Source organism: Castor canadensis, chromosome X, assembly GCF_047511655.1.
Source record: "Castor canadensis chromosome X, mCasCan1.hap1v2, whole genome shotgun sequence".
Lineage (NCBI taxonomy): Eukaryota > Metazoa > Chordata > Mammalia > Rodentia > Castoridae > Castor > Castor canadensis.
Window position 1 is genome coordinate 15,311,083 of NC_133405.1, and position 25,586 is coordinate 15,336,668.

A 25,586-nucleotide genomic window follows, 5' to 3' on the forward strand; every position below is an offset into this window, starting at 1 on the left:
TCCATATAATTACTTTAGTACCTCAGTCTCTCTAAGCTAGATGAAGAGAGTGAACTTATAAAAACACTGACACTGAGGTGTGGATAAGGCAAGCATTACCTTCTCCACAATAGGCTTATGGGCATTTTGACAGAAGGCTCTGGAAGGGCAGCCGTCCTTTTTTGGAAGGAGCAGTGCCCTGATGGTGGCATTTTAAGTGTTTGCAGGTATCTGTTACTTCTGCCTATGAGAAAGGCTCTCCCTGGACAGGAAACAGTCGCCAATGTGTGCCCAGATGGAAGTGGCAATAGTACCCACAGAGCCACCAATGGTATTAGGCAGTTCTTATTGTGAATAGCCCATTAGCCAAACAAGTAGGGGGCAGGGGAACAGAGGAGTGGAGAAAGGCAGAGTAGGAAGATAGTCTGAGAAACAGGAGGGAGTAGGAAGAAGTTGAATCCCTGGGTTTATATCCAGGATCTACCACTTTATTAGTGATCTTTTTGGAGCTTACCATCTGGTCAGGAAGAAAGCCATTTAGTCATGCAATTCACGCATTTGCCAGATAGTGATTAAACTTACTGTTACAAACATGGTAGGTCCCATGAAGAAAAACGCATGTTATGAAAGACCTGGCCTGATCTGGGACATTAGTGAACTTCACTGATTGAGTTTCATGTCCTAAAGAAGTAAAACTTGAATTGATATATAAAGGGCAAATATGGAGGAGGAGTTACGTAGGCAAAGGTATATAGGGGGAATATTTCTGAAAGTAGGAAGAGCAGGCTCAAAAATCCTAAGGCTTAAGAAGAGAATACATGGTTATAAGGCATTGCATTAAAGTCAGCATGAATTACAAAGTACCAAAAGCTGAAACCTAAGAGGTAAGAAGGAGATGGAACCTTCCAGGCTTACCTGTACTTATTAAAGCACTGGAGCATTACTGTAAGGACAATAGGAGACCATTGATGGGTTTTATGGAAAGTGATGTTTTATGTAGGTGACTCTGAGTGTAAGGTTGAGAACGAATTAAAGCAGGAGCCATACGGAGGCAGGGAGTCTATTTGGGTGGCTGCTGACAGTAGTCTAGACAAGGCATGATAGTAGCTTGATCTACAGTGGAATGGAAGCAATGTGAAAAATGAATGGACCATGTGACTGAAGGCAATCTGTTTCACCTCTATGAGCCCACTAGCTTATTTTCTTTCAGATTTGGTCTAATATATTTCATGCATCAAGAGATACTGGCTTTGCTGCTCAGATTATCTACTATGTGTACCCTCCCTTTAGGTGTCAACTGTTCAACAAACATATTCTGTCCACATTTGAATTATGAAGGGACAATAGAGTTAACCTGGAGTGTATAAAATTTCTTCAGAATTGTATTAAGAGCAATTCCTTGAGGCCAGTGGTCTATACGACCTCCAAATTTTTGTGATAAAAATTGACTTTGAAGTGAATAAAAGAATATTGATGTGACACCACACACGGTATTACTCTTATTCTAGAGTACAAGAGGACCAAGAGAAGTCATCCAGCATTCAGCAGTAATTAAATACAAATATACTTACTTAAGAAATTGATAACAGTAAAGGGAAGTTTAGTGCTGGCTATCAGAGAAAACACAGCCCAAGGACTACATTTTGTTCTGAGAGTTGTGAACACTTCCATGAATTAAAAGAAAGTCCCTTTCAGGGTTTTTATCATCTTCCTTCATACCTTTGAAACCTGGCAAACATTTCTTGTCAGCTTATCATATTTTGCCCTGTAATAATTTTGCACAATGTACAATTGGGATAGGAAACAAATAGCTCTGTGAGAGTGATTTTGATTTTTGGGTACCCAAACATACCTAGTTGAGAGGAGGACAGCAGTGCAACTAGTCACTCATGTTTTTCAGATGGTTCAGCTTCATTTGATTTTTGTTTGTGGTGTTACAGCCTCTCCAGGCAAGGCTTTGTGTAGGATATCTTCAGGAAACATAGTGATAAAAAAGCCTAACCACTTCCATTTGACTAAGCAAGAATCCTTTTGTCTAATAGGGAGGCTAAAGTTAGTGCCCAGGGATCTATAATAAAAGAAAGAGATAATTAAGACCTTAAAAGAAAGGAAAAAAGTGAGTGAGACTGAGGTAGTTAGAAGGCTAACATTTATCAAAATCTTCCTGTATGCTAGCTGCTTTACTTCATTATCTCCTTTAGGCTGCATAACAGGTCTTATAAGGTTGCTATTTTTCTTATTATGCCTACTTCACAAATGAGGAAACTGAGGCTCTGAAAGCTTAAGTAACTTTTCCAAGATCATGTCCTGTACTGAGTCTAAAACATGCTCTTTGTACTTGGCTAGGCAGCTTCAGCCAAGTAGTCCTAAGTTTTGTTGAGGAAAGAATAGAGAACTCAGATAATAACCTCATGAGAAAATACACAGAAAAGACAAGTGCATCTCCAAACTAGAGAAAATAAAACAAAATAATAAAAAGAACTTCAACACATTTTGAGTGGATACAATTGGGTGCATAACACTGTTGTAGAAAGATAGTAAAAATGAAGGCATTTTAAGATGCAAAACCGAGAGGAATTTTATGAGTAACAGGTCCTTGGTAAAATTAGTGTTACAGGATGGACTATATTGAAAATTGATTAAAACACAGAAAGAATGCATGAAGATGCAACAAACAATGGAGACCAGTGATATTGATAAATAAGCATAAATGTAAATAAACATGGGTTAAAATAAGACAAAAATGATAAGATTTCAGAAAATTAAAATAGGGTGGAAATGAAATTCAAGACAAAATTAATATGGGGGTTGCAGAGGGGTACTGAGATCCAAAACATTTTAGGCTTTTGCATTGTACAGGAGGAAGATAGAGATATTGATTAACTTTACATTTTTAAGAATCAAGTATCATTTAAGAAGGTTATGAATACTACTAAATGATTGGCAATAAAATGCAAAGCTGCCAAACGAATAGAAGTCATAAAATAAGAAATGAAAATTTTATCAATGAAATGATAGCAGAGATGTAGAAACACCATGGTAAATACAAATCTTAAATTAGATGGTAAAAAATCACTAATAATCAATGTGAAGTAAATTACCTGGTTAAGACAAAGATTTTCAGCTTGGATTTTCTAAAGAACCTGACTCTATGCTTATTATACCAGGTACTACAAAAACATAATGACAAAGAAATGTTGACAGTACATAGATGGAAAAATAAATATCTAAAAAATATTAATTTAAAAATCCCATTTAGATATACCCAAAAGACTGTTACTCCAGAGGCACCTGCACATCCATGTTTATTGCAGCACTATTCACAATAGCCAAGTTATGGAAACAGCCAAGATGCCCCAGCACTGACGAATGGATTAAGAAAATGTGGTATCTATACACAATGGAATTTTATGCAGCCATGAAGAAGAACGAAATGTTATCATTCGCTGGTAAATGGATGCAATTGGAGAACATCATTCTGAGTGAGGTTAGCCAGGCTCAAAAAACCAAAAATCGTATGTTCTCCCTCATATGTGGACATTAGATCAAGGGCAAACACAACAAGGGGATTGGACTATGAGCACATGATAAAAGCGAGAGCACACAAGGGAGGGGTGAGGATAGGTAAGACACCTAAAAAACTAGCTAGCATTTGTTGCCCTTAACGCAGAGAAACTAAAGCAGATACCTTAAAGCAACTGAGGCCAATAGGAAAAGGGGAACAGGTACTAGAGAAAAGGTTAGATCAAAAAGAATTAACCTAGAAGGTAACACCCACGCACAGGAAATCAATGTGAGTCAATGCCCTGTATAGCTATCCTTATCTCAACCAGCAAAACCCCTTGTTCCTTCCTATTATTGCTTATACTCTCTCTACAACAAAATTAGAAATAAGGGCAAAATAGTTTCTGCTGGGTATTGGGGGGGGAGAGGGAGGGGGCGGAGTGGGTGGTAAGGCAGGGGGTGGGGGTAGGGGGGAGAAATGAACCAAGCCTTGTATGCACATATGAATAATAAAAGAAAAATGAAAAAAAATCCCATTTAGGCAATGTATGACAAAAATAACTAAAAGCATCATTAATGATAAAGAGGGACATGACTTAATGAAAAAAGAATAGTACCATACAGAAAACAACTATCTCCAACCCAATCCTCCTAACAACTTTTCTTCAAATATACAAAGCAGAAATTGACAGAATTATAAGGGGAAGGTGACAAGTGCACATCATAGTGAGCCTTTGTTTTTTTTTTTTTAGCGTATTGTGCTCGTAAGCTAACAGATCAAGCAAAGAAATGTTATTTAAAATGTAGAAGATTTGGATAATAAAATGGTTAAATTGGATCAAACCGGCATGTTTAGAACTCTGCATTCAGCAATTAGAGAAGACATACCAAAATTGAAATTGAAAATAAATCTCTAGTACCAAAAAGCCAGTATCATTTTAGACCAGGTTGTTTGGCCAAAAAAAATGTCATACAGTGTGACACTGACAACTATAAACTACATTAAAGAAGAAAACACAACTTAACTATCATCTCAGTAGGTACATAAATCATTCAATTAATGTTAATGATTACAAAACAAAAAGTTTACCTAACAAATAAAAGCATAGATTCTTCATCTGAAAATGACTATCTACCAAAACTGTATAGCACTTTTATACCTAATGATGAAACACTAGATGTTCAGATGTCTTTCTAGGCTAACAATAAGACTGACAAGAATATTCTAATCACCATTTCTATTTTACATTATAAGTGAAGTCCTAACCACTTCATTGGGAAAAGAAAAATATAAGGCTGGAAAAAAAATACTGTTTTTTTCACAGGTGGTGTGATTATCTACATGGATGATGTAAGAGGACAAATAGACAAACTAATAGAATATAAAGTTCAACAAGTCTTCAGGGCATAAGATCAATATATAAAAATCAATAGTGCTCCTCTATTGCAGTAAGAACCAAAGAGAAAATGTTATTAAAGACAATTGTAGCAAGCAATATGGCATGCATAATTGTGCATTGGTATCTCTTCTCTTCTCTTCTTGCTTCTCAATTTCTTTCATGTTTTAAGTTATTTTAGGAATATTTGACCATTGTTCCCCTATCCCACACTGCCACAATATGCTTAGGCCATGATGTTTGCTCTAACTTTCTTCCAAGCCTTCTCAGCAGAACTTTACCAACTTAGAATTAAAAGCAAATGAAGATGAACAGGATTGTCGGGAAGAACTTAGAGAATATCTCTCTCTGGTGGTTCCTCTTCCAAGCCCATAGGGACTTCAGTTTAACTACTTCTAGGAAATTGAATTGAATACTTAACACTGATTTTTCTGGTAGCAGCTTCTTCAATATTCAATTCACTCTTCTCTCATTAAGGTAAAGGTGTCAACATCTATTAGGAAAATGTGTTCCCTCCTCTGAGTGTATTCAAGCAAGAGGTTCATGTAGTTACTTTTTCTTTAAATGAATTCCATTAAAGAAATTGAAGAAGACACATATAAATGGAAGGATATTCCATGTTTGTGGATTGGAATAATTAATATTATTAAAATGTCCATACTACCTAAGTGAGCTACAGATTAGTTCAGTCACTATCAAAATACCAATGGCATCTTCAAAAAATGAAAAACAAATCCCCAAATTTGTATGGAATTATAAAAGACTTCTATTAGCCAAAATAATCCTGAATAAACAAAGCTAGAGGCATTGCCCTATCTAATTTCAAAATATATTACAAAGCTCTACTAAACAAACAGCATAGTACTAATATAAAAACACATAGACCAATGGAACACACTAGAAAGCCTAGAAATAAATGCACACATTTATAGCCAACTTATTGTCCACAAAAGTGTCAAGAATGCATAACATGGAAAGGGCAGTTTTTCAATAAATGGTGCTGGGGAAACTGGATATTCACATGTAGAAGAATGTAATAAAAACCTTATCTCACACTATGTATAAGAATCAATTCAAGATGGACTAAAGACTTAAATGTAAGAACTAAAACCATGAAAGTAACAGGAAAACACATGGGGCAATCTCTATGGCATTGATTGAGGCAATGATTGTTTTTTTTTTTTACTATAACTCAAAAAGTACAGGTGACAAAAGCAAGAATAGATAAAAAGCTAAGGAAACATTCAACAGAATGAAGAGAATATACAAAGGCTACCAAATATATGAAAAATGCTCAACATCATTAAGCATCATGGAGCTGTAAATCAAAATCACAATGAGATATCACCTCAATTAGAATCGCTGTTTTCAAAAATAGCCAAGATAGCAGGCACCAGTGGCTCATATCTGTAATCCTAGCTAGTTGTGAGGCTGAGATCAGGTGGATTGTGGTTTAAGACCAGTCTAGGCAAATAGTTCATGAGACCCCCTTCTCAAAAATAACCCCAAGCAAAATGAACTGGAGATGTGACTCAAATGGTAGACACCATCTTTGCAAGTGTAAAGCCCTGAGTTCAAACCCCAGTCCCAAAATAACAAGGTTGGTTAGGATGTAGATAAAAAGGAACCATTGTATACTGTTGTTAGGAATGTAAATTAATATAGTCATTATGGAAAATAGTATGGAGTGTGCCTACAATATTAAAAGTATAGCTTATATTATCCAATAATCCCAATGCTGGGTATATATCCAAAGGAAATGGAATCAGTATTGAAGAGCTATTGATTCTCCTGTGTTTGTTCACAGCATTGTTAATGACAACCAAGATATAGATTCAACTTATCCATGTGCATCAATAGATGCATAGTTTAACAAAATGTGAAATATATACACAATGAAATATTATTCAGCCATTGGAAGAAGAAAATCCTGTCATTTGTGACAACATGGATGAACATTGAGGACTTACGTTGAGTGAAATAAGCCAGGCACAAAATGACAAATACTATATGATCTTTTTCACATGTGGAATCTAAAAAGTTGATCTTATAAAACTACAGAATAGAATGGTGGTTACTAGGGTCTGGGACATTTAAGAGTGAGAGGTTAGGGAGATGTTGATCACAGGACATGGTATTTCAGTTAGCCAGAGGAGTAATTTCCAGAGATCTAGTTAATATCACTATATTGTATTCTGGACAGATGCTAAGAGTATGGATATTAAATGTTCTCACCACAAAATGATGTATATTTGAAGTAATGCATGTGTTCATTAACACATTAGTTGTTCCACTATGTATATGTATATATATATATATGAAATATATATATATGTATATATTTTAAAACAAGTTGCACAGGACAGTTACATATGAGATTATGTAATAGTTGAAAAATCAGTCATATTGTCTTTTAAAAGTATTTTGGAAAGTTTGAAGGAAAGGAAAAGATGTACAAAAAAAAGAGAAGACCAAAAAGAAAATAAATATTTTAAGAATTAAAGAATAATGTCCTAGGTGACATATGCCCAGTCCCAGCTAGTCAGGAGGCTGAGGCAAGAGTTCTAGATGAACCTTTATTTTCATACTTATTTACTCCATTTGTGAAGTTTTACAAGAATTAGAGCTTATTTGCAAGATAAATTACTAAATTTTAATGAAAAATCCCATTTACAATTGCAGTAAAACCCAAAATGAAATATTCCTTATAAAATATACAGAGGTCTTTGTTTTAAAGGAAACATAAAATTTCACTTAAATGACATAAATAAATAGGAAATGTTCTTGAAGATTTTAAACATGAAAAATGAAGAGATACCATTTTAAGGGTTTGAAAGATTCAATATCATGAGGAAGTCAATTCTCTGCTGAGTAATTTGTTTTTATTTTATTTTATTTATTTTTTTCTTTTTTTCTTTTTTTTTCATTTTTCTTTTATTATTCATATGTGCATACAAGGCTTGGTTCATTTCTCCCCCCTGCCCCCACCCCCTCCCTTACCATCCACTCCACCCCCTCCCGCTCCCCCCCTCAATACCCAGCAGAAACTATTTTGCCCTTATCTCTAATTTTGTTGTAGAGAGAGTATAAGCAATAATAGGAAGGAACAAGGGGTTTTGCTGGTTGAGATAAGGATAGCTATACAGGGCATTGACTCACATTGATTTCCTGTGCGTGGGTGTTACCTTCTAGGTTAATTCTTTTTGATCTAACCTTTTCTCTAGTTCCTGGTCCCCTTTTCCTATTGCCCTCAGTTGCTTTAAGGTATCTGCTTTAGTTTCTCTGCATTAAGGGCAACGAATGCTAGCTAGTTTTTTAGGTGTCTTACCTATCCTCACCCCTCCCTTGTGTGCTCTCGCTTTTATCATGTGCTCATAGTCCAATCCCCTTGTTGTGTTTGCCCTTGATCTAATGTCCACATATGAGGGAGAACATACGATTTTTGGTCTTTTGAGCCAGGCTAACCTCACTCAGAATGATGTTCTCCAATTGCATCCATTTACCAGCGAATGATAACATTTCGTTCTTCTTCATGGCTGCATAAAATTCCATTGTGTATAGATACCACATTTTCTTAATCCATTCGTCAGTGCTGGGGCATCTTGGCTGTTTCCATAACTTGGCTATTGTGACTAGTGCCGCAATAAACATGGATGTGCAGGTGCCTCTGGAGTAACAGTCTTTTGGGTATATCCCCAAGAGTGGTATTGCTGGATCAAATGGTAGATCGATGTCCAGCTTTTTCAGTTCTGCTGAGTAATTTGATGTTCAGTACAATTCTAATCAAGTCTCACATATTGTTTTTATAGAGCGTGGCAAATTTATCCTCCAATTCATATGAGATGGAAAGACCAGTTTGGTTAAAAATTAAGAATTATTATTAAATCGTATTAACAGAAAGTAGATTTCAGAATAGGAATTGACAAATACACAGCTAAAATTTCAGAGACATACTCAACAAGCATCTGAGAACCATCTGTAAATTAATGAAAAAGGGATGAATTAATCAACCATAGTCCTGAGACAATTGGTTATTCATATGGAGAAAAGCAAAGTACCCCACTCCATACTATACACTAATTCAAGATGGATTAAAGATGTAAATGTGAAAAACAAAAAAATTTGCTTTTCAAAGTTTTGTTGACTACCTTTATAATCTGAAGATAAAGATTCCTTAAAACCACAGAATAGAAATCACAAAAGAAAAAAATTGATAAATTAGACTTCATTAAAAATAAAAATTCTTATATGATAAAATATATCACAAAGAAAGTTCAAAATAATGCGCTACTGGCTGGCAGAAAGTATTTTTAGCTTCTATAACTAATGAAGAATTAATATCCAGAAGCTATAAAGTGTGTGAAAAACCATTATGAAAAAGACAATTCATTAAAAAATGTGCAAAGGATAAGACCAGGCAACTTATGGAAGGCACTGATTTACTTAGCAATATGTGACCAAAGGTTCATAGTCTCACTAGTAATGAAGGAAATGTGAATTAAATTCAAAATAATTCACAATCATCAAGTTAGCAAACATTGCAAAGTAGAATACCAGTGGTCATACAGAAGAAAGACAGGGAGACCTAGGATTTGTGAGGGAGCATAAATTCATTTATCTGCTTTGGAGAGCATTGTGGCAAAGAAAAAGATATACATACCTTATTGTGATCCTCTAAATCTTTCTAGATACTTACCACAGAGAAATTCTTGTATTTGTATACAGTGGGACACAAACAAGAACACTTATTGCTATATTAAAATGAATGTCCATATGGGAATGGATTAATATTATAAAATACAAGCTTATTTAAAGAATGAAAGACTATGTGGTGGTTTAAATGAATGAACTATACCCATACTCATCAAAAAAGATGAATGTGGAAAATAGCGTTGGGTAAACAAAGCAATCCGGAAATGCGTATGTGCAGTACATTTGTGCAAGCAGACAGGATAACTGACCATGCTTACAGGATCTCTGAAGGTTTTTTGTAGTGTGCCACATGCAACTGATATAGTTCCCTGGGGAGACGCTTAGAAAACTTTAGTCCTGTATCCTTGTGGCTGACAAACCTGAAGCAATAAAGCAGAGAGACCCTTCTGGCCTCTTTAACTTGAAGAATAGTCTTCTTACCCTTGAAGAAAAGCCTGTAAAACACCATCTATTATTGTGGCAGTGACTCAGGTACACTGTGTGGTGGCTTTCTTCTGTAGGGAGTGAGGGGTCAGATGACTCAAGATTCTAGATTAAAAGTCTGAGTTTACAAGTTGAACCAGAACATATATTGTGTTTTTCTCCTCAGTTCTTTATGCATCACTGAAAATTTTTTGAAAGGGCCTAGTGGTTTTTTTTTAAATCACTTTATCTTTGAGTTGAGTTTTGTTAAAGATTAGAAAAGTGAATTCTCAAAATTCTGTAGACTCTTCAGGCTTTTTGGCCGTATTAATAATGAAAGTGATACTCAAAAGTCTTTTCTTTCCCCCATATCCCTCTTACTGTCTGTCTCAGAACATGAAAGATGAAGGCAGTTCTGAAGAGTAACTTTTTGCTGATTAATTCCATTGAACTCAGTGTAACTTTAAAGAGAGGAAAAGGGAAGGCCAACTGAGATCAAATCAGTGTCTCATGTCACGTGGTTATCCAGGCTCCATTTGCCACATTTTAGATGGTCGGGTTCATGGGTTTTGGTGTTTGATCTGAAATCCTCTCTGCATATATGGAAAAACATGACTGAATTATGTATTCATTTGGAGCTTTTTCTGATTATTCTGGAACTTGCAACTATTTTATACATTAGTTTATGTGCAGCTTTGTGCTAACAAACAACTGTGATATTGTGTTAGTTATTTTTTGTTGCTTTGACAAAGTACCTAAGAAAATAAAAAGAGGAAGGAGTTATTTTGGTTCAGAGGTTTTAGTCCACAGTGGACTGGCTCCATTGCTTTTAGGCCTGAGATAGGGCAGAAGCATCATATTGGGAGGACATGATGAAGGGAAGTTACTCACCTCATACCAGCCAGAAATCAGAGAAAGAAGAGCTGAAGGAAGTGAGAGGGGGGAGGGAGAGGACAAAAGAAAAGGGAAGGAAAGGGAGGGAGAGAGGGAGGGGCCAGGGACAAGATATAAGCTTCAAAGATGCCCTGTGACCTACTTTTTCCACCAGGACCTACTTCCTAATAGCCTGTTCTGCAATGAATTCATCAAGGATCCAATCACCTCTTAAAAGCCCATCACCTGTAAACCAAATCTTGTACGCATGATCCTTCCAGGCACATGTTTAGATTTGAACCATAACAGATATAGTTATTGGTTTGTGAATATTTTCCTACCTTATGTTGCATGCTTCTCCTACTCTATTGGGAATATGTGTGTGGACACTTTTAATATCATTCACCAAACGGTCAATTCGGTAACTAATATAGGAAATGGACCCAGTCCACTGTCTAGAAAAGGACATTTTAGTCATCTGTACATCTAGATCTATGGATGTGGAGGCTTGGAAATCAGTATTTGTCAAATAAGTAGGTAAATGGGTGGAAATAAAGAAGAAAGGAAGAAAAGAAAAATGAATGGAAAGAAAAAAGCTACCAGAAAAGAGCTTTCATGAAGAAAGTATTCAGTTTATAGGAAAAATTGCCTTTTATATTTAAAATGTCTGTACTCTTTGTATACCCAGAGTGCCAGCCATAGGATACCTGCTATTTACGATCTTAAAAATGTTTGAAGTCCTTCCAGGGAGTAAGGGAAGAAAATTACATCAAAGTTACACTGCTCCTTTCTGTTTTTGTGTTCAACACAGCATTCAGGAATATGCAGGTATTTGATTATATAGAGTGAATATTTCTGCAGAAGATAGAAACAGCTGAATTACAAATAACATCTTTAGATTTTATTTTGGTGAAGTTTTTTAGGAGAATGGTATTCACATAGCAAAGTACACTAATCCTAAGCATATACCTTATCAAATGTTTCCAAATGGAACAAATCAGATTGATTAATCAATACCCAAATCAAGAAAGACAAAATTACAAACATCCAGAAGTCCTTCTCCTTCCTTCTTCCAGGGCTGACTCCTTACTGTAAGGGTAACTGCTATAACTTTGAAAACACTGGAGATTGGTTTTTCCTATTCTGGACATTTAATATAAATGGAATCATATAAAAGTTAACTTTTGTGATTATCTTTCTTTACTTTACATGTTTTCAAGGTTCATCCGTGTTGTAGCGTGTATGAGCACTCATTCATCTTATTGCCAGATAATAAATACTTCATTGTTTGGATAAAGCAATATTTGCTTATCCATTCATTAATTGATGGATATTTGTGTTCTTTATATATTGTGACTATTAGGAGTAATTATGTTGTGAATATTTATACATAAGTTTTTATGTGTACGTATGCTTTCATTTCTCTGATATAAACCTGGTAGTGCAAAATTGCTGGGTCATATGGAAAACTGTGTTTCAATGTGGCTACAACATTTTACACTTATAACTGTAGTGTATAAGAGTTTCACATCCTTTCCAACATTCGGTGGGTTCAGTGTTTTTAATTTTAGCCACTCTAGTGGGAAGTATATGGGGTTTTGTTGTTGCTGTTGCTTTTTGTTGGTTCTTATATATCGTTGTGATACTCAGAAAATAACTCCAAGGTTAACATCTGTCAATTAATTAATCTTGGCCATTTTCAATGTAGGGCCTTAATTGGAGCACTATTTCCCTATCTTTTCTAGAGCATGCAGAGGTCCTCCAAGATTTAGCTTAGATGCCACTTCTACTGCAAAATCTTCTCTAACTCTTCTTTAACTGGTCTTCATTTGGTGGCTTTGCCCTAAAGATCCCTTTCTTTTATGCCTTTCAGCACAAGCCTGACACAAAAGGCTCCTAAGGAACCTTTGCAGATTTATGGTATTTTACCAGTAACTCTATACTTCATATTTTATAGAATCTTTGCATCCAAATATCTGGAGGGTCTTATTGGCCATTTACCTAATCTCATCATTTTATAGACGAGAACGTCGGAACTTATAGAAGGGAATGTTTGTGGCCAGTTGACCTCCACTTAGTGGGCAAGTCTGTCTGCCATTCCAGGGTATTTTCTATCTCCCCAGACAATTTCCTCCACTTATCTTTGCTTGTTCTTTACTGTTAATTTGCAGAGATTGAAATTAATTTTTAGAAGGAAAAAAACTAATTCCAGGGCTTAAATTGGAAGTCAAAGAAAGAGCTCTCCTCTCATTGAACGTTTTCATGCTCCATCATTGAGAACTACTATCATTTAAGCCAGAGAAAGTAAACTTAAAGTGACTTTTCACCAGATACAGTTTTAAGTGTTCTGTTTTACACTCTGATCATGATTAAGAATTTCAAAAAGCTCAGAAAGAATTAAGAAGACTTATACCCACATAATTACTCATAACCACTTAGAGCAGAGAAAGAAATCTTTTAAAAAATATGTTTTTTGCTTTCATACCAAATGAGAATCTGAATTAAAACGATTCCCAGCACAATCTTTTGAGTTGAAAGTACATTCAGCAATTTTCAAAATCCCTTGTAATAACAATGCTCTGTAATTGCACGGAGTTTATATTTTTTCAAAGAAGATTAGGAGAAATGCTATAAACATGAACTTTCTAATCCTCGTTGTGTAGAGACTGCCTTGGGTCCATGTCCTTGTCCCTGCTCATCTGATGGGGACACTAACACACTGACTGGATATCCAGGTTTCAGTGCTTGACCCACTGGTTTCTAGTACCCTTACTCCAAATAAAAGAAACTTAGTTCAGAGAAATAATTTGTGTAAAGCACCTAGTGCTAATAGGTTTTCTTTGTTTGGTACCAACTGTATGACTCTTGGTAGAGAAAGCTGTGAACTAGGGATAACAGTAGTGGGCTTTGCTGACTCCTTCCCTCCCAAATCCTAAACTCATCATTCATTATTGAAAAAACAGACTCATTGATTTCTAACTCTGTATTTGTGTGATAGCTTTGCATGAGTGTGTATGGTGTGAAAATGTTTCCCTATTTAAACATGCCACATTCTATTTTTATTATTTTAACTTAAGATTTTTATAAATAAGCATTACTGCCAATGGTATAGTTTTCTATATTAATCAAGACTAACAAGATTGGAAAGAATGTTTAAATGTAATTACCAATATATCGCATATCACATAAAGCTAGGAACCCCAAAGCAAGTCCTGCTAGCTAAGTAAATATTAGAAGTAAAGTTTCAGAATAGTTTGAAAATATTTTCTGTCATTCTGTCAGTCATCTCTTCACTCTGTGGTTTCCTTTGCTGTACATGAAGTTTCTTAGTTTGATATAACCCCATTTGTTTATTTTGCCTTTGTTGCTTGTGGTTTTGAGGTCTTGTCTTAAAAATCGTTGGCTATACTAATGTCTTGAAGTTTTCCTTGTTTTCTCATAGCTGTTTCATGGTGTCAGATTTATGATTTAGGTCTCTGAGTTGATTTTTGTGGATGGTGAGAGAGGAAAGGATATTATTTCATTCTTCTGTGTATATGCATATCTGATTTTTGCCTGCACTATTTCTTTTCTTTAAGTTGCTACTAGGGATGGAACTCAGGGCCTTGTGCTTACTAGGCAGGTACTCTACCACTTGAGCTGCATCCACAGCCCTTTTTTGCTTTTGCCATTTTTCAGATAGGGTCTTGTGTTTAGGCCTAGGACTAGCCTCAGACAAAGTTCTTTCTACATACAGCCTCCTGTGTAACTGGGAATACAGATGTGCACCATCACACCCAGCTAATTGATTGATATGGAGGTCTTGTTAACTTTTTGTCTTCAACCACAATCCTCCCAATCACTGCCTTCCAAGTACCTGGGATTATAGATGTGAGCCACTGTGCCTAGCCAGCACCATTGCTTAAGTCTGTCTTTCTCCAATGTATGTTCTTAGAGTCTTTGTAAAAAGTTAATTGGTTGTGTGTATATAGATCAGTTTCTGGGTTTTCTATTCTGTTCCTTTGATCTATGTGAGGGTTTTAATGCCAGCACCATATTGATTTGGTTACTATAGCTTTGTAGTAATATGAGACCTGTACTTTGTTCTTTTGCTCAGGATTGCTGAGGCTACTTGGGGTCTTTCATGATAAAAAAGAAAGAAACCTTTAGAGACTTATAAATTTATATCCATTCCTGGATTTTGGATACCCTGCTCTCAGATTCATGCCATAAAACAAGAGAAAGATCTAGTTTTTCTGGAAGAGCTTTCAGAATAAAGCTTCAATCAGTGACATGGTTAACATGGATGGATATCTGACCAACCAGTGCTATATCTTATTTTCCAGGGCAAATATATGGTAAGAGAAACTGCAGTAACAGACTGATAGGGTGGGAAAATGCCCTGTGCTTGGGAGTTGGGACACCTGGCTTGTAGTTCTAAATAAGTTTCTGCTTTATTGTGAGAATCTGAGTGAGTCACTTTGATGTTCTAGACTTCACTTTCCTCATCCAAAGAGTAGTTTAGTCAAAACACTTAGGCTAAACATCGGATTCTAGATATGTCCAGTGATAAATGACCTACCAAGCTTCTTAGGTACACTTATACCTGAATCACTTAATTCCACAGTTTCTGAATCATCAGAGAAAGGTCAAATTTGACTCACTGCCATTTTGCTGTTTGCTTGCTTCTTCTATGTGTGGTATATCTAATAAGGCTGGAAGTATATTTGGTGGGTGACTTTTCATTCACCCATATGTGCCATTTCCCAGTTATGCTATAGTTAAAAGTTTACTGAATCAGACAGTGAAATATTTGGATTTAAGACAGTGCTTCTTACACTCATGCAAAGACTATCATGAGGAAGAGCCAGAGAGTAGTGTGCATGAAGTATTGTCCAATTTTTATACACATATGGCAATGATTGATTTATTTGAGGCATAGAGATATTTCAGGCAATCTGAATCAATTATGACTGAAAATGGTTCTTCTGAGCTATTGTATTTCCAAGTGACCAAAAAACAATTACACAAAAGAAAATACTAGATTTTTGTCAGAATGTACCCAATATCTCCCAGAAAATAAGCTGGAGGTGTGTTATGCATTCTATTTTAAAATATAGTGGCCTCCCTCTGAGAGACAGTGGTGCTATTAGTGCCATTTTACTTGAAGGAGAGAACTTTGTGGCACCAGGGATGCTTTTATGTGCAATTCTCCATTTTCAGCCTCTTTATTTACCTATTCATTCATCCATTTTTGCTTTGCTCTTTACCTCTGTAGGTTCTAATGCTTTTGATATTTGATTGCGTTCATACAATCCAGAATATAGACAAGGCATGTACCGAATTACAGTAAGGCTCTGTTACGTGCTGCTGAGGATTGAGAGAAGATGAACTAGTCTTGGTATGTTATATTTTGAAAGTAGAGTTTTGAAAGAATATTGGTTTAGTTGAGGCCCCTGTTTAAGACGAGAGAAGGAAAATCAATTGCTGTATCAAAGATGTCCACTGAAGGGGAAAACTTAGAGGTTATGGATTGTGTGCCTTCTTCTTTTATTGTACCTTATCTCATTGGATCCTACTGATTTGTTAATATTTGTCTCTCTCCTATTAGATGCATTGCCTTTACAGCATGTTTGTATTTCATGTGGCATGCCAGAGCCTAGCACATTGCTGGCTGTACATGTATTAAGTGAATGATAAAATAAGCTTGGATATAACTTGGGAGGAATTATTCCAGAAAAGTGAAAAACATGGTGAAGAGATATGTGACTATCTGTTGTTGTAAACTCTTTTATTGTGGTACTGGGGTTTGTTTTTTTTTTTGTTTTTTGGTTTTTTTTTAGTTTTACTCAATATAATTTAGTTAATAAAAAATACACATAACATTCTAGTGCACATGTTCTTTGAAGTGTTCTGAGGACCACATTTGAGCTTTTATAATCATGTAACCTTTCTTTGTCTGGACAGATATTTTATTTTATTTTTACGCTAATTGGCACATTTGCTTTTTTATTTATTTTTAAAACAAACTGGGTTTTAAATTTTTTTCCTTTTTGTTCATTCCATCACATTGAAAAGGAGGAAACAAAAATGGTTTTGAATTCACTCAATATTTTGGACTCCTCAGATGAACGGAACATTGCACACACACTTGGAACAGAGAGAGACAGAGAGGAAAGTGAACTCCCACAGGACCACACGCACCAGATCAAAAAACTGGGATACAGTGCAAGAATTTCCCAAAATGATTGGATCATCATTACCAAAAACTTGCCATAACAACACCAAGAAACAAAAATGTTTAAGCCACACTGTTTGACTTGGGATCTTTCCTGCTTTTTTTTTTTTAAATGTTTGCCACACAGAGAGAAAGAGGGCTAGTGGGTGGGAGAGGACAGACTCACAGATGTGAGCAGGATAGGAAGGGAAACTTCAGAGTGGAATTGAGAGAGGGCAGGAGAGACAGGGTTCAGGAGTGGGGGTGGGGACGTGGAAAGCCATTTCTTAAAGTTCAAGCATGTTCTTGGTCAGCCTGGCGTTCTTCTTCTTTACCCTCATCCTGCCGGGCACTTTCCTTAGGTTTGGTTCCATCTCCTGCATCTGTCTTCTCTTGGCTTGGCTGCTCTCCGCGGTCTCAGAGGCTGGGCTGTGGCCTTGGCGGCAGCGTCCCCTGCAGCAGGGTGGTGACAGCAGCAGCGACAGCAGCAGGCACGTGGGATTGTTTAGGCTCCTCCTTGGCTGGGACATCTTCGGCCTTGGAGGACGGCGAGGTGTCAGTGGAAGCTTTAGTGGCACTTTCTGTGTCAGCAGAGCCGGCCTTCTCCTCTGAGGGCGCAGGAGCCTGGGGGGCCGCGGGTCCGGAGCAGCATCGGGGCGCCCTCCCCTTCTTCTCCTCGAAGGAGCATCTCCAGCCGGGCCGCTGTCCTCGGCCTTGGGGCCGTGGCCGGGCCTTCTCCCTCCTTCTTCTCCACGCCATCAGCCATGGGGGCTTCATCCTTCTTCTCGTTCCCTCGGCCTCAGCAGCATCGCCCTTCTTCTCGCCTTGGAGCTTTTTCCTTGTTGTGTGGCCACGGAAGCTAGCCTGAATTCTGGTTGCGGCCTTGTGAGCTTTATCTTCCGGATTGATACCATCTTCTTCAATCTTCTGGTCCTCATCATTTTTTTCAACCTGTTTGCTTCTTCTCATACAGCACAGCATGGTTGTATCCTCCCTTGCCTTCTTCCTGCCTTCTCTCCTTTCCTCCTCTCTCTTTCTATTTCCCCCTCTCCACCTCTTTTCTGCTGGCTTGCTCACTTGCTCTCTCGGGCTAGCATACTAACTCTCTCTCCCTCCCTCTCTTTCTCTCCCTCACACACACACCAGGGCAGTTAGCAGCAACTGTAAGGTCCACAGCTATTGTTCATCGCACATGCGCGCGCTCTCTCTCTCTCTCCCCTCTTCTCTCCTCTCCTCCACGTTGTCTTCCTCCTCTCCTCTTCTCTCTCCTTGTCCCTCTTCTCCAACCCCCTCCCAATCTTTGTATCTTTATCTTTTTCTTCCCTCTCTCTCGGTCTCTTTCTCAGAATTCTGGACAGATATTTTAAAATGTAGCTTCGTCTTTTGGCATATTGTTGAATGAATGTTAGACACAATCCAAAACCTGCAGTTGTTAGTTCCCAAAGTACTAGATGTGTTTCCCACAGACAGCCGTTATCATCAGCTGAATTTTGTTACAGTCAAACAGTGGATAAAAAACATCTTTAATGCTAGAGTGTATTTTAATCTCCTGTAAGTCTTAAAAGAAAAATATTTCTTGACACCTCTCCCTCTGAAGAAAGCCCTCCAGAGATTCTTAAGCATAATCAGGGTTGAGGGTCACTTGAATAATATAATGTTTAATGTTACCCAAGAATTATATGTTATTATATGAAGAAGGAGGTGATTTTACTTGATTGGGCTATGACCCATGACCCATCCATCCCAAATGTTGATGCCAGTTTTGTCCAAAAGTGGCCCAGATTGTTCTCTAGACTTCCAGTTATAGAAATGTACAGATCTCAGGAATCAGAAGAAAATGTCAAGGGATTCCAAAATTCATTGCCATCTGTGCCAGATATGACTGATGTATGAAAAGTTATTTAGTCAGCAATATAAAAATAACATCTGCATAAACAGATAACAGCAAACCCAGACCAACCTCTGTCTGATGCCCATGTGACTCATAACAACTTTGCAACTGGAAAAAGCCAATTATTGCAAAGAAGAGGCACGCTACTCAGTGTGGAGACCAGAAAGGGAAGGGGCAGTACATCAGCCAAGTTTTTGCCATTGTCAAACATTAGGTTCTCATTAGCTCATTCATCTCCATGGAGTCAGGATGACAATTGGGCAGAGAAAAGGGACCATTGGAGGGAAGGAGTAACCAGAAAATTTTAATTATAAAGTTAAGTTTATGTTAGGAATGCAAGGCTGGTTCAACAATTGCCAATTATTAATGTAATAAAGCATTCACTATGATAGAGTTGGAAAAAAACCATGTAATCTGTAGATACAGAAAAAAGAAAATAATAGAGTTTTAAACATTAGAATAAATGCTCAATGGTAAATAAAGAGGGAATAGAAAAGTACTTCTTAAATACAATGAAGCATATTTATCATAAAACAATAGTAAACATCATAACAAATGGAAAAATACAAATGGCATTCTATTAAAATTAGGAAGATGACAGGGATTCTCCCATTATTACTACATTTCAACATTGTTTTGCAGGTTGTCATTAATATCAAGGAAAAGAAATCAGTTTGATAAATACAAAATAAGACAAAATTATTCTTTTCATATTATAGTGTATATCTATAAAGTCCAAGAGACTCAACTATAAAATCATTAGAATGAAGAACAACTTAATAAGGTGGCATAATGCAAAATATATATTTAAAAACTTTATTTTATTTATGCTCATACTAATGACTTATAAGCAGGATAAAATCCCATTCACAAATATGGTGGTAATTTAAAAAGTTACCTAGGAATAGGATTAATTGGAAAGATACAGTCTCTGTGAAAACTTACATTTTATTTGATAGTAAGGAATAAGACCTCTATAAAGTGAAAGATATACCATGTGTGTCTGCACAGCAAGAATTATTATAGTAAATACTCAAATTTTTAAAAAGTGAAATCATGGTTCTAGAATTCATATGGAAAAACAAAAGTGCTAGAATTGTTAGGGAAATCTTTTTAAAAAGAAGAATGAGAAGACTGGATACAGTGGTGCATTCTTAAAATCCCAGCCGCTCAGGTGGTGGAGTTAGGAGGATCATGGTCTAAAGCTAGCCAGGGCAAAAACACAAGACCATATATGCAAAGCAAAGGACTTGGGGCATAAAAGGTAGAGTACTTACCTACCCAGCATAAGACCCTGAGTCCAATTCCCAGTACTGTGGAAAAAAAAGGAGAATGAAGAAGAAGTTACCTTATTAGATACGAAATTAAATATAAGAAAATAAATATTACATTGGTCCAAATGTGGACAAATAAATCAGTGTGATAGAATGGAGAAAACAGATATAAGCATATATGGGAACCTGCTGTATGATAAAGGTGTTATTGAAGTAAGTAGAGAAAGAGTGGCTTTCTCAATATATGGTGTTAGAAAAGAATAAAAATAGAACTGCTTTTTCACAACATCAATAAATGTAAATTCTGATAAATTAAAGGCAAAATGTAAAAAAAAAGCTATCATGGTACTAGAAAACTGTGAGAAAACCTGCATGCAACTATCCGGTGATATTTCTTAAGTAAGACATGGATTCATACTTTAAAAAACTTGATAGAATTAATTACATAAAATGAACCAATGTGGAGAAAACATTTGCATATGTGTGACAGAAAAAAGGTTGTTGTTGCTAATATACAAAACACTCCTACAAATTCATAAGAAAAAAGAATTTCCTAATGGATAAATGAACAGAGGATTTGAAGTCTATTTATTTATTTTTGATAATACTGAGGTTTGAGCTCAGGGCCTCATGCTTGCTAGACAGGAGCTCTATCACTTGAACCATGCCCTCAGCACTTTTTTTTCCTTCATTTAATTTTCAAATAAGGTCTCACTTTTGTTGCCCAGGCCAGCTTTGGATTAGGGTACCCCTACTTAAAGTCACTCCAAAAGTTGGAATTACAGGCATATGCCACCATGCCTAGTTTATTAGTTGATGTTGGGTGTTGCTAACTTTTTCTTTCCCTGGGCTGTCCTTGGACCATGATCCTCCTGATCTCTGCCTCAAGAACCTGTAGGATAGCTGGGATTACCATCATATCATCACTCATGGAGAGTATACATTTGTTAAGGCATTATTTGGGATATTTTTAAAAAGCAAAAGGAACCTGAATGGCCATCAATAGAAAAATACAAATATGAAAAGGTTCTAAATTCCACTTATCATCAGGTAACCGCAAATCATAATGAGATATCATTATATTGGTACTAATAAAACAGAGGTATAACAGTTGCATTTGGCAAAGATGTGGAGCAAAAAAACCTCTCCTGCATTACTAGTGGGGGCACAAATGACTATATTCTGCAGCAGAGATTAACGTAGCAGTCTTTATTACCTTCTAAATGCATGCATGCTTTGATCAAGTTATCTTACTTCTGGAAAATATTGGATAGAAACATCGTCCCATAAAATATATTTGCATAAAAATTGTCAAAATATTTATTTGGAATATTAAATTGGAAGGAACCTACATGGCCATCTATAGAAAATAGTTGAATACATTGTAGTAATTTCCTACCTTGTAGTTATATGCAGCTAGTGAAGAAATCTATCTAACACTTCAAAATGTGCAAGATATACAATCAAATCAAACAAGAAAATTTTACAATTACATATATAGCAGGATCCCATTTTGTTAAAATGTGAACCAAAATATGGACATATGATTTTGTTTATGTGTATGGAAAGAATAGATATGTAACTGCTGGTGGTACTTACATCAGGGTCTGGAATGAGGGAAGGGAACCTTATCACTTTTACTTTAATTACTCCTGTATTGTCAGAAAGATGATAATGAGGCAAAAAAAGATGAAGATCAGTATTACTGTCATTAAAACAAAAAATAATAAATCCTTTTTAATGCAACTAAGATCCAGAAGATAGCAAAACCATTTCAGGGTAAGCTGTAAGTCATGACCATACACCATGTGCCAGGAACTGTGCAACAACATGGAATTAATGTACATACTCACTGAAGCCTCCTAGTAATAAGGTATGTAATGCTCATTTCTCCACTTTATAGGTGGGGAAACTGAGGTTCGGTGAATTTGAGTGACTTGTCCTTGGTCATGCAGTTCAAAAGTGGCAAAGGTGCCATTTGTTCTGGAGGTCTATTGGACAGCATGGTTACTATAGTTACAATAATGTACTATATTCTTAACAGCTGCTGAGAGAGTGGATTTTAAGTCTTCTCCTCATAAAACGTGATAAGTATGTGACAAGGAGGTGAATTAGCTTTATTTACTCACTGAACAATGTATACATATATGAAACATCACCTTGCACACCAGAAATAGTTAAACTGTTTAAAGGTACCATGAGTCTAGAGGTTTAACCTTTGTTAGGTAACAAAATTATCATGACAGAACAAGTAATAGAAATAATAAATACCATAATGCTTCAAAAAATAGGTGCTGAATCTTGCACTCTCAAAAGTGGGCACGATGTGCTAGGTAGTGGCATAGTTAGAGTGACACTTTGATCATTAAGAAAATGACGTACTGGGAGGCGGTTGGTGATGGACATCAGCTGATGGCCATTCTAGTCTGAAGAGTACTTCAAGTTGTCAGGAAGTTCCATCTGTTGCTTGTCACTTACCACTTACTCACAGGGACACCAATATACCATGGGTATATTGCTCAGATCCCACCAGGTGGATACATGAGGAGCTAGAATCATGAATCTATAAGAATGGAGAATGAAGGACAATGTGCGTAGTGCCTCGGTATCTGAAGGCACACGAGTTGTCTTCCTCGTTGTTCTACTATCGGAGTAGTAGAGGTGCTGGGCTCTAGTGGAGGAGGGGCCTTGTCATCCGTGCTCTGTCTTTAGCTCTTTATGCTTCAACCTTTAAAGGATACAATTGGATGAAGCCACAGGAGCCAGGCGTGTTAGGTTTTTTAATTTTGTTGACGGAGGCAGGGAATGCCAATCAGTAGTGTTCTAGTTTCTCCTCTCCAAGTTAAAAAGTTCGTTGAGAAATAAGCTTGAAGAGGCAGACAGATGGACACACAATGCCAACACTATTATGAATAAGGCTGATAAGAGAATTTAGCTGTAGATGTAGCATGAGAGAGTTTGTTAATGCTTTTGATATACTGCATCCCCTAAGTGCTTTAAGTCTAGATACTTGGGACAGCAGATGCTAGGGAAAGGGTGAGCCCAAAGGGGCCACTACGTTTATCCAGTTGCCGGCTTTTACTAGTCCTGGATCGAAAGGGACAGAAAAGAATGAACCCCTATACTTTTGTGGCCTTTAAAAAATTGGAGTTAAGATATGCATAACATAAAATTTACCTTTTTAATCTTCTAAGTGCGCATTTCAGTGGCATTTAGTGTAATCACCATCTCTGTATAGTTCTACTACATCTTTACCTCCTCAAAATGTAGCCAGACCCACCTAACTCTCCAACTTTCCCTCCCTGACAACCACTAATCTATTTTCTCCTCATGAATTTGCCTATTCTGGAAATTTCATATGAACAGAATCACACAGTATGTTGTATCCTGTGTCTGGCTTCTTTCAGTTAGCATGTTTTCAAGAGTTCATTCATGTTTTAGCATGTACTAGTGTTTCATTCATTTTCATGACTGAATAATGTTTCCATTGCATGGATGTCACACATTTTGATCATACATTCACCTGTTGATGAACATTTTGGGCTGTTTCAACACTTTGGTTATTGTGACTAGTGTTGCTATGAATGTTTATGTTTAAATCTACTCTCTTAGCAATAAAACAATTGTCAAGTGTACCTTACTGTAACTATAGATAGGCAGGTGCCTAGAATGGAATTTGTGAGTTATGTGGTAATTCTGTTTTAGAATCACCCAATTGTTTTATGTACTTGTGGCCTTTTGATATTCATTAGCTTTCCCTAATTGAGAAGCATAGTTCAGTGGATGTGTCCTACTAATTAGATAAGTTACTCTTCCTTTTTGGAGTGGAGTAAGTCACAGCCAGGACTGTTACTCCAGCTGAAGGTCTGTCACTCACGTGTACACACAGGACAGGGAAATGGATTATGCTGCCACCACCACCAAATGTAATAAGTGACATTCATGCATCAAACATGAAATTGTTAAGGACCTATAATGTTCCAGGGAGTGGGGCAAACATTGAGGATACAGAAACAAGGAAAATTTTCTGTCTTCTGTAGACTCAGATTTTAAAAGTTGAGGGTAGAATTTTGAAGTGAAATAATCACTAATCAGAATCCATAATGCATTTAAAAGTCCAATTCTGTGAAATACAAACGTAATATACAGTAATATCTCTCAATGATAAGTGACCTCACTTTCACATTATGTCAGTTCATAAAATATTTAAAGGGCCATGTCCAAAAAATTACGCATAACTCAGCTGAGATGAACACTGCACGGAACTGAATAAATTACTCTGATTCATCTGTCTTTTAAAATAATATTTAATTTAAGAAACCAAACGGAATCATTAGCTGTACTGCATTATTAAAATCAAATATTTTTACATAAATGGATGCTAATAGGTAGGCAATGTACATTGCAGTAATTACGTTATGTTTGTCAGTTTTAATTTACAGCTGACAGAATTCGCCATCTTTGCATAATATGTGAATCTGTCCTGAAAATTGTGAGTGAAGACACTACCAATGAGCTGACTACGCCTCCGCCTGCTCCACGGACTACCTGGGACAATATGCTGGCAAAGAACAGCATTCCAGGGATAATTCGTATCTAAATGACGCATTTCTTATGGACCTGCCTCCACATACCCTAAACCTCTGTTCAACATGGTTGGGCACCCCTTTAGGTTGGGCAACGGAGAACACTCATCTCTTGTTAAGAATGAGAGCACTATTCTATAGACAGAGTATAGCTCAGTCTTTTGCAATGTAAAAACACAAAGAACAATACCTCCTTTATTGCTCTGTATAAATTTCAAACTCTTAGGTAATTTAGACATATGCATTCTTCTAATTAATGGCTAAATGCCCAGTGTTATTAAATACCATGATAGAATATTCTAATTGGTCAGCAGTTTTGCTCATGTGATTGAATATTCAGACTGTCTCTTCTCCATGATAGGTACCTAAGCATAATAAATAATTTCTGTGTGTTTTTTACAGAACAACAGGGATTGTTTTCTTTCTACAAAGTATATGCTTTTGTGGCCAAATTCTGCTAGTGGATGTTCCATGCTGTTCTTTCACCCACAATAATGAAGGGCTATGATGTTGTATTCAAATGCCAGCTTTTACGTTAAGTTAAAATTCAAGTTGGTGTGATTGATATAATTCAAAAATATGTATTAAGGCTACTAGAATATAGTTCAGAACTATACAATTAAGACAGTCAGCAATTGAGTCCTATCAAAATATGTAGGTTTATGTGCAAGAGCAAAACTGTGAGCAAGCACAGTGCTGAATATACACTAAATGCTCAGTAAATGTCAGTTAAATACATGTAGTGATTAATAAAAAGAAAATTCATCTAGA

General features: G+C 36.5%; 1 protein-coding gene and 1 pseudogene across 5 annotated transcripts in view; one reads left to right on the plus strand and one right to left on the minus strand.

Annotated features, from left to right (window-relative positions):
* The window catches only part of Fgf13 (fibroblast growth factor 13), a 539,487-nt gene that overhangs the window by 162,517 nt on the left and 351,384 nt on the right, over positions 1–25,586 (plus strand). The gene's annotated exons all lie outside the window — the stretch shown is intronic.
* Positions 17,143–18,305, minus strand: LOC141419537 (neuromodulin-like; annotated as a pseudogene).